Consider the following 13,390-nt stretch of genomic DNA (forward strand, 5'->3'; position numbering starts at 1 on the left):
CTCTGAAAGGTATTAATTAGGGTGTATTCAAAACTGTTCTTTAATTAAAATTTTCCTCTCATATATATAAAGTTGGTTCTGTCACCTAATATCTTTAGTTAATCCAGATTTATTTCAGATAAGTTTCAGTTACTGTTTACAATCTTCTTAACAGTTGTGGAATCAGTATATATTCCAACACAAAGGCTTTTCAGAACTGTTGTTACCACAGTTTTCCTTCCAGTTTAATAAGAATGAAGTTTTTGAACCCAAAAGGTGGGCATATTTTGTTCCCTGTTTCTTAGTAACCTCTAATGATAACTTGTCTTGCAAATCCTGGGGGTACCCCTGTTCTTGGAACATATTTACCACCCTGTTCCTTTCCATCAAACAACTTGTTGCACTCAGATACCATCCTAGAAACCCATACTAGCTGTCGCTTTACTAAACTTCATATCTGGGACAGTGGATGGGCATTAGAACAATGTAAATAATTTTTAGAATGTACATTTCCTTTTGAATTGTAACACCAAGGTACTCAGTCTTGTGCACATCTTGAGTATATATGCATTTTAAGAAACTGGATGTACTTTGAACATAGCTAATAAATTCTGTCACTTCTTTTTCAAACTCATCCCATAAAATAAACACTTCAGCCAGGAATCTAAGATACAATTTACACATTTCATAAATGGAGAATTAGAAACAAACTGCTTCCCCCATTCCCACAGGGCTAAGTTGGCATAAATGGAAGTGCAAGCCAACCCCATAGCAACTTTCCAAGTTTACTTATAAAACTCGCCCTCAAAATAAATGTAATTATTGTTTAAAATGATGTCCATTAAATCCATCTGTAAATTAATTTTGACCATGGTTTAAAAATCACAATCAATGAGGGTGTTACTGGACCCTCCTCAAGCTGAACAGGGAGCAAATCCACCACATCTGTTCTTAAAAAACTCGAATTGAGATCATCAGTCAAGACTCGACAAGCAAGCCCATGAGTCTTTTAAGAATTTTTTTTTTCTTGAGATAATGGATTCCATTTTCTATCTATATAGTTGGCTAATGGATATGCCTTAGAAAATTGTGCTGCCATGATAGGTCTAAACAGAGGTTCTAATATGTTCTTGTGGACTTTGGGAATCCCAAATATAGTTGGAATCCTTGGTTGTGTTGAGAACAAAAACTTATGTTCATCAATGGAATTTATCTTGGAGGCGCAAGTCTTTTAAATATTTATTTTATTTATTTATTTTACATTTGTTAATTGGGATAGTCCGACTGAATATATGTCCATTTTCAGGTGAGATCCAGGGAGAAAAGCTCCAATAGTACATACAGATAATCATTCAATAATAGTAGTAAAGAATGCTTTACAGGGTGTATACAGTAATACCATCATAAAGGACAAGAAAGATTTGCAGTCTATCATTGTTACATACTAGCAAGGATACAGACATTCAGTTAAAAGGGAAGCTAATTATTGCATACAGTATTGTTTAGAATACCATAGTGGAGAAGGACTTAGTCGGGATTGGAACAAGGACATAGCCAGTGTAATGCAAAGTACCGTTTGGGACATTTTTTGAATAGAGTTAGCGATAGTTCTAAAGTAAGTTCAGTTGGAAGTGAATTCCATGTTTTGCCAACAGAGTTGGCAAACAGGGAGTCACCAGCTGAATTGTTTTGGTTTTGACCATTTGAATCAGGAGTTTATTAGATGAATGAAGTGGCCTGGGGTTACTATAGTGATTGATCATATTTTTAAGTGCCGGAGTATTTTCAAGTTGATAGAGAACTTTGTGTGCTACTATAAGTTGATTGTACTGAAGTAAGCTGGGCAGTTCTAGCCACCCTAGAAGATTGAGGTTATGACAGTGGTGTGTCCTGTATGCAGAACCAGTGACAAATCTAGCACTGTGGTTGTAACAGCTTGAGAGTTTATTAAGATCAGATTTGTTCAAGTTAGCGAGTATAGGGGATGCATATCGAAGGGTAGAAAGTAGATGAGTGCGGGTAATGGCAGTTCCAGCTAACGGAGTTAGGAAAGCTTTATTTTTATATAGAGAGTCAAGTTTTTTATTAATGGTTTTGAAAGTTTGCTTGACACATATGTCAAATTTGAGGTTATTGTCTATTATTAACCCTTAGAGTTTTGTATGGGCATCTGGGGAAATAATAATACCATTGTTAGATGTTATAGTAAAGGAAAGTGGAGAGGACCTACTAGTGGGGGAGAAAAGTAATAGCTTGTTTTTTTAGGGTTCAGGAGCAGATGATGGCTAGTGAGCCAGTTTTTGAATGTATGGAATGTTTTCTGGGATAGTGTCAGCAGGTCTGTCGGGGAGGAGGCCGAGCAGATCAGAGTGGAGTCATCAGCGTATTGGATGCATGTTGTGTCTGGGATGGCAGTGTAAAGGTCATTAATAAAGAATGAGAAAAGAAGAGGTCCTAGAATAGATCCCTGGGGGACACCAAGGGTCAGGGGTAATAGAGTGGATAATTTGTCCTGCCATAGGACAGCCTGTTGTCTGTCATTCAGGTAGGATTCAAACCACTGGATAACATGGTTATCTAGAGAGGTGGATTTCAGAGTGTGAATGAATAGTTGGTGGTTGACCATATCAAAGGCTTTGGAGAGGTCAAGGAAGAGGGCTGAGGATAGTTTGTTGTTGTTTCGGTTATGGTTTATGATGTTGGAGAAAGAGAGGAGGGCTGAAGATGTACTGTGATGTGGCCTAAAGCCATGCTGAGAATTAGCCAATAGATCATTCTGTGTGAGACAGAGCAAGAGTTGTTTATGGATGCACTTCTCCAATATTTTGGCCAGTGGTGAAAGAATGGCAATGGGTCTATAATTTGACAGATCTGTGGAACTGCCGCCTTTAGGAAGTGGTATAACATGGGTTGTTTTCCAGAATGAGGTGGTAGAAGCTTCAATGATGGTTCTACTGATCAAGATGGAGATGGAAATGGTGGTGGGTTTTAATTTTTTAAGTAGGGAGAGGATAAGTGAGGTAGAGACTGCCTGGGAGCTTGAATGGCAAGACATTTAGTATTAAAGTATGCTACAGCTTCAAGTGGCAGTTGTTTTAGGACTGACCAATTACACAATTTAAGTTAATTTTGGAAGTTGGTAGGATTAAAGTTCTTTTTATTTCTGATTGTTTTGTACGTGGGCTGGTGAGGGATACCAGCTTTATACTTAATGATATAGGTTAGTGAGTGATTACTTATATGTATGAGGATGATTATTGATAAGTATCCAGTCTAGGATACTTTCTTTGTTACTGGGTTTACTGATTTTAGTAGGAGAGGATGTTATTTGTGTGAACTCAAATACATTTACATGGGTGGAGGAGGCTTCAAAGGAGCAGGTTTTCCAGTCTATATTGAAGTCTCCAAGAATAATAGTTTTTGGGGATACGTATTAATTTACCAGTGGAGAATGTCTTCTAGGGTGTTTGTATTATTACCAGGGGGAATATATACAAGGACAATAGTTATGAATTTATTATTGTTAATTTATAGTTTGGTAGAAAGAATTTCACTTTATTAAAATGGGGTGGTTGTTGAGATTCTCCAGTAACTTCTAATGTATTTTTGTAAAGTACAGCTACCCCACCTCCCTTTCTAGTAGAGCGGTCTGATCTAAGTATGTTGTACCCAGGTGGTAGTATTTCATTATTTGCAATTGTAGGTTTAAACCAGGTTTCTGTAAGACACAATATATCAGGGGAGTGAACTGCTAAGAGAGCATGCAAGTTATGTACTTTATTATTTATGCTTCTGATATTTAAGTGAAAAGCCAGCAGTGAATTAGGGGGCCTCCTTAGAAGTTGATTGCTAATGGGGTTGGTAACATGGGAGCTTATGTCACCAGCTGAGCATGGGCCAGGGTTTGGGTGGATGTCTCCATCCATTAAAAGAGTGTAATGTAAACTGACTATGAGCTTTAGGAATTTATTTATTAGTTTTTGATAGAGTTTGGTTTTGGGATTGATATATTTGGATCTAGTAGGATGGCAGGTTATAGAGGGGTGAGGAGTCAGATAAGGGGGGAATTGTCAAATGATCTATCAGATTTGAGAATACAGGTGTGGCGGTTTGACACTTTGTATAGTAGAAGCCTAGATAATGCTGATATATATGTCTATGTTTTCATAAACTATGTTGATCTCATTTTGTGATGCTAAACTATATTTGACAGAGTCTTGTTGGATGTTAAACATAGCTCTAATATAATCCATTCAATCCATCAACACCAACCCGCTCCCCTTACTGAGTTTCATTATTCTAATTATCTGACCTTAAACCAGAAAGAACACCTTCTCCTTTTCTTTGGGTTTAGTTTTCCAAAAAAATATTTTCCTTTTCTTTTCAAAATGGTCATACAACTCTTCCTTGCATGCTTGTTCGAAAGCCATGACAACTGGATTTGTAGGTGGAATTAATGTGCTTTTCTTCTTAAAATCATTCACCACCTTGTCTTTTTCATTAACAGTAACTGTTAGGTTAAGATTTTTGAAAACATTTTAAGTTCAACCATTGTGTCAGACTAATTTATTCTCTTTCTAGGAACAAAGGTAAGGCCTTTCTCAAAATGTGAAAAATGAGAATGTAGTTTTTACATTACTGTAATTAAATGTGTTAAATCCATTGTGACTTACCTCTATGTCGTTGTCTATTTGTGTTATAGGATGTAAATCCACTCCTTTTATCTTTTTCTCCCCTGAACTCTGCTTCTTCCCCTTCTTCTCCAGTCTTGGGGTGTATAACTCTGGGGAAGGTGATGAGCACTTTTGGCTGTGTTCATACGATCTTGCCCTTGAATATGGTATCAGTCTTCCAAGCTCTCCAATCTCCAGAAAAATGGAAATACTACAGTGTCATGAATGCTAAATAATTAATTAGAGATATTGTTGGGGGTCATGCTGTCATTAACTATATCACCTCCTTTCTCAAGTACTATTTCACTTATGTCATTCTTAATCCTTTTTTCTCCTAATGGGATATGCTGTATTAGTTTCATATTCTCTTGTGTCTCTAAGTCATTTTTTGAATTTGCTACTTTTAATAATTTCACATTGTCCATCTACTCTATGAAATACTTCATTATAAGTAGCTTTAAAAGCAGATCTGTTATTCTTGCAAAATTATCATTTCAGCTGGAAAAGGCACTGGTTCAAATTGATTTTATCCAGCATTTGCTAAAATCAAAAGTGCAGGAATCCTATTTTGGGATTTAAATACATTTCTGTGTACTAAGCAGGTACTTAATGAATAATTCAATCCTGGTTAATTTATTGCATCCTTCAGGCCTTCAAATTCTGTATATACATGTTGACTATCAGACATAGGGCACTATCTTATTTTTAATTGTTAGGAATGTTTCAATGATTATGCAGAGATGTTAGCAGTCTCAGCTGAAGATAAGTAATTGTTGCACAGCAACAGAACCCTGAAAACAAATAGTCCCTGCCCCCAAATGCAGTAATCAGCCTCCCACATCAGATAGCATTATTTCAGAATGACTTTTCATCAACCACCTTAGTTTTTTCTAGGTTGCGAAAGTAAATAAAGTTACTCTATGTTGATATATTCAATGCTGCTGGGTGGAGGTTTATTTATCCATGAGTATGCTTCCTTCATTGAGCTTTCTGTTTGCATTGTGTCATGATGGTTATTAATGGTTTTGCAATCTTAGTATAGTATGCTACAGCTGCACTGACTCAGTAATAGAGTTAAACAAAAATATGACTTTTGGGTTGCTAAGTAAGTCCGAAATACAAGAAGAACTGACTTCCAACCAGAAGCACAAGAACTGATCGTCTCCAAAGCCTTGAGACTCAAAAAATAAACCGTGATTAAAACAAAAGTGAATTCCCATAGGTATTATTATTCCTCTTGTTGCCACCTCACACACTACAGACTGTACCTTCTTGCTGCTTATATATATATATATATATATATATATATATATATATATATATATATATATATATATACACATTGACTCTAAGATCAGAGTCTTCAGACTAGGGTGAATAATCCGAGGGGCAACAGCCTCAGACTTAGTACATCTGTTACCTCAATCACACTTTTATTTCTGCAATTGGAGATCACAGTTATGTTCCTCAGAAGAGCAAAAGACATACCCAGAAATGGATTATATAGAACCAGTAAAACACACATTTGGTTGATGCACATTTATCTGACATCAAAATGACTCCTCTTATGTGATAGTTATTTTAATTCTATACCCCTTACACTCAGGAGGTTTTGTCCCTTGCTTTCCTTCTTTAATATTTTTAACATCAATGTTTCTTTCTTCCATTTTGTAGCTGGCTGAATATAGTGTGAGCTGAGGGAGCTCTGTTCTTGCACATTTGATAATTTGAGTAAAAATGTTACAAAGGCATGCACCTGGAACATTTCTCCCCAGGCCTCCGCTGAAAATTGGTTTGCTTCACGTCGAACTTTCCTGGTAAACATAACTTAATAAATAAATAAATACATAAATAAATAAAATGCCCCCTTTGCTGCATTTGTGTATGATGGGCATGGACAGAGCCTCTATGGACAGGGTTTCTTACCAGCAAACTTTTCTAATTTACCATCAGAACATGGACAGTGAGGCACTGCCTATGACTAATGTAAAGTTTACAAAGTTCTAATTTTAAGCTAGTTTTAAGACGTGATTGCAAGCATGACCAGCAATGATGAATAAATATGCAGGCTAATCATATTGTTTAGTTGCCATTTTTTTGTCAGATTTTATTAAATACTTCATAAATCAGCCATTTTATTTACTTATTTGCATTTGTTAACCAGTGTGGGCCATTGACCCACATGGACCTTATTCAGACTCAGCCTCAACTCTCTGGATAAATTATTTGCTCATAGTCAACCTGCAAGCAAACAGAGGCTGAAGGAAACTATAGGAAGCAGCTTTTTATTATTTCATAGACACAATCTCCTGTGCTACCAAACATGAAATAATTCACTATTTCATCTTCAAAGTTGTGCATGTATGTTCAAAATCCTAAAAGTAACTTGATCCCTATAAGCACTCATACAGAGGCTCAGATGATATTTGCACACACACACACACACACACACACACACACACACACACACACACATATATATATATATATATATATATATATATATATATATATATATATATATATATATATAGACACACACACACACATATATATATATATATATATATATATATATATATATGTATATATATATATATATATAGGGTCCCCTTCATATGATCGAACTTTCAAAAGTTTGACTTTCATATGGCCGAGACCATATGATCAAACTTTTGAAAGTTCAAATGTTTATAATGGAGATCTCCATACAGTGCAGAATGGGAAGATTTCTCTTTTCCGCACTGTAGTGTGATCTCAGAGTTGGTATATATAAATAACAGGGTGTGTGGGGGGAGCAGGGAGGCTTGCCCCCCTTCTAAAACCATTCAGGTATTTTTTTTTCTTTTTTTACTTTTTTATTAGATGTTTAAACTTTTAAAAGTTCAATCATATGGTCTCGGCCATCTGAAAGTCGAACTTTTGAGAGTTCGACCATCTGAAGTAGACTCATATACACACATATATATAAAATCATATGTATCTTAATAACAGAAGATTAACTACCAACAATGAATGAACCCTCTACTATATATCTGTATATATAATAACTATTGTCACATAGCTCTAACAATAGCATAAAGAAGCAAGTCCTATATGTCCCCATTACCTCCTACACTACTGGTTGCTTTTTGCAGAGTAACTTAGCCTCATAACCGTATAAATCACTCCATCCATCTCAATATAATGTACTCTTATACACAATAATCACAGTCGCAGTCTCCTCCCTTCATTTTTCATTACCAAGTTGTTTTCCAGAGAGGCCCATGAACATGTCTCCATTTTTCACCCAAGGGTCAACAAACATTTACTGCATCTATGAGACACACTGGTTACACTGATTTTAATTTCTACCAAACTAAATAAATTGCTTATTTTCAGACATACCCTCTTTTAACACATCTGTACTATCGGTGGAGATATTTACAAGGCTTCTAACTGTTGCCACTATTTCTCTAGTATGTGTTATAATTCTGAATGCCTTCTAATGGTTCTGTTTGCTATTCATTTCTCTTAGTTACCATTCAGCAACTTGGGTACATCTGTTGCCTGAGCTCCTTCCACAGAATGTCAACTATTTTATAAATGACTAGCTGAGCTGACCTGACATTCTTGCTCAACCCAGGGGTTTCATCTATAACGTCAATGTGAAAAAGTCAAAAATGAGCTTGGCAAAAAACATATTGATATAGCACACTCTTCAACTAGTCAAAACGTCAAGATCACCACTCATTACATTCAGTAGAATGTGCAGCTAGGCACACTCACCTCCCAAATCATCTAACATTTGAGCATAGAAACACAAACAAGTACACACAAAACACATTTATTTTGTGTGTGGGAGGGGTAAACCCCATGGTGGCCTTCCCCAAAACTTACATACCCAACTCTGAGATTGCATTTCCTTAGGTGCAGCTCAGAACACAGAATCATGCAAACACTGTTATGCACAGCTCCTACTTCTCACCTATTCATGCAAATCCCAGCAAGGAAACTTGGCTCATACTACCAGAAATGCATTTGAATGCACACTGTCTCTGCTCTGCAGACACACACACACACACACACACACACACACACACACACACACACACACACACACACACACACACGCACACACACACTATACATTTCTGAACATACACTGAAAAGATTGCCAGTAAGCACACTGCATCCTTGCATCCTTTTAAATAGTAGCAACTACTGTCACTATGTAAGAAAGAACCAGGTGTACCTCAAAGATGCCTTTGCATCCACTCACTGTCAATGAACATATACACATAAGTAGATATATTTGACAACGATATGCATTCGACAAGTTGGACCTGATGTATGTGTACTCATTGACAATGACAATGATTTATAGGATAATATAGAGCCATTTATTTGAATAGAATTCCAATGAAAATTTGACTAGAAACACTATGTATCTGGCCACCATATGAATTATAATACTAAATTTGTTAATTGTTTATTCATTTATTCATGCATCTGTTTTATTTGACATTTGTTTGCCAGGAATGTTCAGTTGGGCAATAACCCTTATTAAGTGTAGGTCCGAGGAGAAAAGATCCACAGTTAAATCAATTTTACAGACAAATGAAACATATATCTGTAAGAAAATTATATTTACAGTAGTCACATGCAAGGTGTGTACATAGGGCATGACTACAATTAACTGAATGCTGCAGGTTATACCTATGTACTAGAAGAGAAAATGCTCTAATAATGAAGTTAGCTGTTTGGTTAATACAAATTTATTCCTATGCCATATGCAAGATGTAAATGAGGAAAGGATTAGTAAGAAAAAGAGGTGATGATATTTAGTAAATCTTTAAAGGCAAGCAACATTTGAGAAGACAGGAAAGGCTTTGTAGAAATGAGGAGGTATGAGGAGAATAGGAAGTGGATATGAGAGGAGGTTTGTCAGTAAGGGATGTCTGAAAGTTGAGAAATGAAATAGTAGCATTTGAGGAAAGGATGTAAGACATTCCCATGGGAAGTTATACTGTGTTTAAGAATTGTATTCATTATACATTTGTAAGTTAAGCCTAACCAGTGGTTCGACAAGGGTGTATTCAATGAATGAATGTCTCCATCTAACCTGGGGATGCACAGGTTATCCAAGCAAGCATGAGGTGTTGTCTGGGTTGGCACTTAAATGCCTTTATGCTGTTGAGTTGTCTCAGGTGAGTTGGGAGGGAGTTCCATTTATCTGATACGCAGTTTGAGTATGGTGAATCACCTGCAGTGTTTTTTGACTTAACTATTTGACGCAAGGATTTTTTGGAGGAGTATAGTCTATTTGAATAGCATGAGTGAATGATACTGTTTAACGCATTGGACTAGGGTCTTTTTAGAAGTTCAGCTGTTCACAGTACAGACATAAAACTATTTATGGAATAGATTCATTCTTCAAGCAAATATGCAGTGCTCCGATTGCAGTGTAAATTTCTTGCATCTACTGATCAAATACATTTTCTATAAGTGTTTTGAAATTTGTATCTCTAACCACATGACTACATCCTGCCAAATCAGTCCCTAATTACTCAATGTCTTTTGTCCCCAACAGAAAAAAAATAGAGCACAATTTTTAATGGAGTATAATAGGGAAACACCATGGTTTTGTTCATGCTGATTTTTATTCCTGGATTATGATTAAAAAAGAGAGAGAGATCCCATAACACACACACAGAGAAACATCCAGACTTCTCAGAAGGTTGAAGGGCCTTTAACAAACAAACTAACATAAGAGACACTTTCCTCTATATTCAACCTATTGATCTGTATATTTTCCCTAACGAATTGTGCTAATGGATCAATAGCCAAATCAGGAGTGGTAACAAATTTCTCATTCCTCAAATTCTTCTCATTAAAACAGAAATAGACTGTGTAATTCTGACTAGTGCTGACATCTCATCATTACTATATTCTAGCAGTTCCACCCATCTGAAAAGGAAAGGCAAACTTTTCCAGAACCAAGAATAGTTAATATGGCTGCAGTTAATCTAAGACTGGCTCTAGCTGAAGGAACAGCACCCAGGAAGCATGTGTGTAGAGGCACATTCCACCAGAACAAGTGTGTTACTTACCATATCCAGCGCCCTAATACTCAAACCAAGACTGTAGTGATTGGGATGGACTCATTTGTTGGCAAGTTTCTACAACTGGGCAGCCAAAATGCCCACATATATGTTATAGTCTCCATTAAATATTGATATGGGCAGATCGATTCATATTTCCTTTTGGTTTCCCTGGTTTAACGATAAAGTAGTGGCTGCTGTTCATCAAAAGGGCAAACCAGTCCCTGCCTCCTGAACATCTGCAAATACCTTCTTAAAACCCTGATGCATGAGATCATCCATATAACAATAAACTGTATTTGTTAGGCCATCTGACACTGAGACAGCTGACTTTGCTTAAGCTGCTTAATTTGTAGCCTCACTTCTTAGGTTCATAGGGGAGTACTAAGCAATCAGTCTGCAGACCATTAAAACCTAGCCAAAAAATGTATTCAAAAGTTACCTCTAACTTCAAGTAGGGCAAGATAATATAGACCAGAAAGAGAATTTCAGACTGCCCATCAAATTATCTAGGATGACCTTGAGGATGGCAAGGGTGCTAAGCTGTTTGACATGTAGTGAACGTTTGTTCCAGAACTGAGGAATGTGTTGGGATACCAATCTATCATGCCAATGTGCCTTATTTATCTGGTGATGAAGGCCTAGTTCCTTTAACCAAGTATTTGACGTACTGTAAGTTCTGTGAAGGAATAGGGAGGCAAATAGGCTTGGGTCTTTCATGGCTCGAAAGGCTAGGCACAGATCTCCATGTGGATCTTTCATGGCTCAAAAGGCTAGGCACAGATCTCCATGGGGGTCTTTCATGGCTCGAAAAGCTAGGCACAGACCTCCATGGAAGAGTCTGTAAGAGACTCAGTACAGAGAAAGGGCTGTCAGTGTCTCCTGATAACTAAGATTTTTGAGACCACTGATCTTTTTAGTTATGAATCTCTGAGGTCACTCAAGTTGTGTCATATATTTAGACAAATACATGCCAAAAAGTGCATTATATTCAATAATGGGTCTGATGAGACAGAAGTAAAGGGGAATGAAGACATTTTTAGATATAATGGTGAAGCTTTTGAAAATTATATGAGCCAGATAAAAGATTTTCTGAACTTCTGTGGAGACATGGTTGTCAAATGATAAGGAATCTTCTAAGCTCTTTCATCTCTGACTCTGTTAAGCTAGAAAGATGCATACTATCCAAAAAGTTTTTCCCTTCATAGATTTTTTTGGAGTGTTACATATTCCCAGTAGATACAACATGAACCCTTTAAAAACATAATTTTTAAAACGTTAGGATTAAGGTGACTATGGTTTTCAAAAGGTTTAGACAACAATGTATGACAGGATCTTGATTCGCAATATTTCAAAATCCTTTTTTGGGGGGAGCAGGGACCCAGTTTTGCATAAAACAGACATCTTTGCTCTCTAAGTTCTCAGAATATTAAAAATTCAAAAGTTTGAACATCTCCCCAAATTCTCCAAACCATCCACTTCATGTAATGAAACTTGCATCTGTTTCAAGTGATAATTTGCATCTCCAGTTCTTGTACACTTCGATCCTGCCCCACAACTGAGGTCTTCACTCTTTTCTTTCTTTATGAGAGTTAAGTTTTGCAACAGTTTCTTCGGCTGCTACCAGGTAAGCTCATTAAACTCTAACAGCACTCCTAAAATATCGCTGCCTCTGGGCTCACTGCCGTTATGCAGCTGAATGGATTCCACCTTACCTATGGATGTGGCCATATTCACACTGTAACTTATGAAGATGTGGCTGATGCAATCCTTACAAAAATGGCTCAAGAGCACAATGCAATGTCAGTGGTGCAACAAGCATCACACTTACCTTTGGTGCAGAAGGCTGTCGGTTCTATTCCCAGGTGAGGTAGATTGATTGCTGGCACTACAGTGCATCATAAGGGACTACTATACTACTGAGTGTGTCATCCTTCAGATAAGACATTAACCTGATGTCCCATCTGCTTGAGTTGGTGGTAGGTCAGGTGAATATAAAAGATTTCATGGCACCTATTAAAAGAGTAAGGGAAGGTATAAAACATTCCATGGCGCCTGTTAAAAGAGTAAGGGAAGTTACTGATGCTGTGGTCAAATTTCTCCTATTAGGAAAAAAAACATCTTGGGTCTCCCCTGGAAAAAGGCCACAAGCCTAGTGGGACAAACCTGGTTAACAAAGAATAAACAAACTGCAAGGCTAAAAGCAAATGCTTTTTTATGTTTAGCCATATCAGACAGAAATTTAATAATGTCCTAAGGAGCTGTGATATTTTTTCATGTATTTGAACCCTTTGAACTTGAAGATAGTTTTGTGTTTCAGAAATGTGATGTTTATCTACTAGAAATAATACCAGTAGTTTAAAATGATTTGTTTGCAAGAAAACTAGAAGGAAAATTTAGGGTTAGAGCCAAGAGTGTGACATCTGGTACTTTTATGTATTTAAAAATGGAATAAGATCTTACGTGGTAAAGTCAGAGTGCTTGCAGATTTGTTTTAAGCTGGTATGGTGTATAGTTTTGCCTTATAACACAAAACTGGTGGTTGACTGAGCCCAATGTCATGGAGCAGAGGGATGAAGCTCTGATGGTTATCCAGACAACCCACGTTCAGCTAGCAGTCCTGGTACTGGAAGAATCATTCCAGAAGAATGGAGT

This window comes from Protopterus annectens, chromosome 5.part1, assembly GCF_019279795.1.
Source record: "Protopterus annectens isolate FY-2018-M chromosome 5.part1, PAN1.0, whole genome shotgun sequence".
In the NCBI taxonomy this organism is placed as follows: Eukaryota; Metazoa; Chordata; order Ceratodontiformes; family Protopteridae; genus Protopterus; species Protopterus annectens.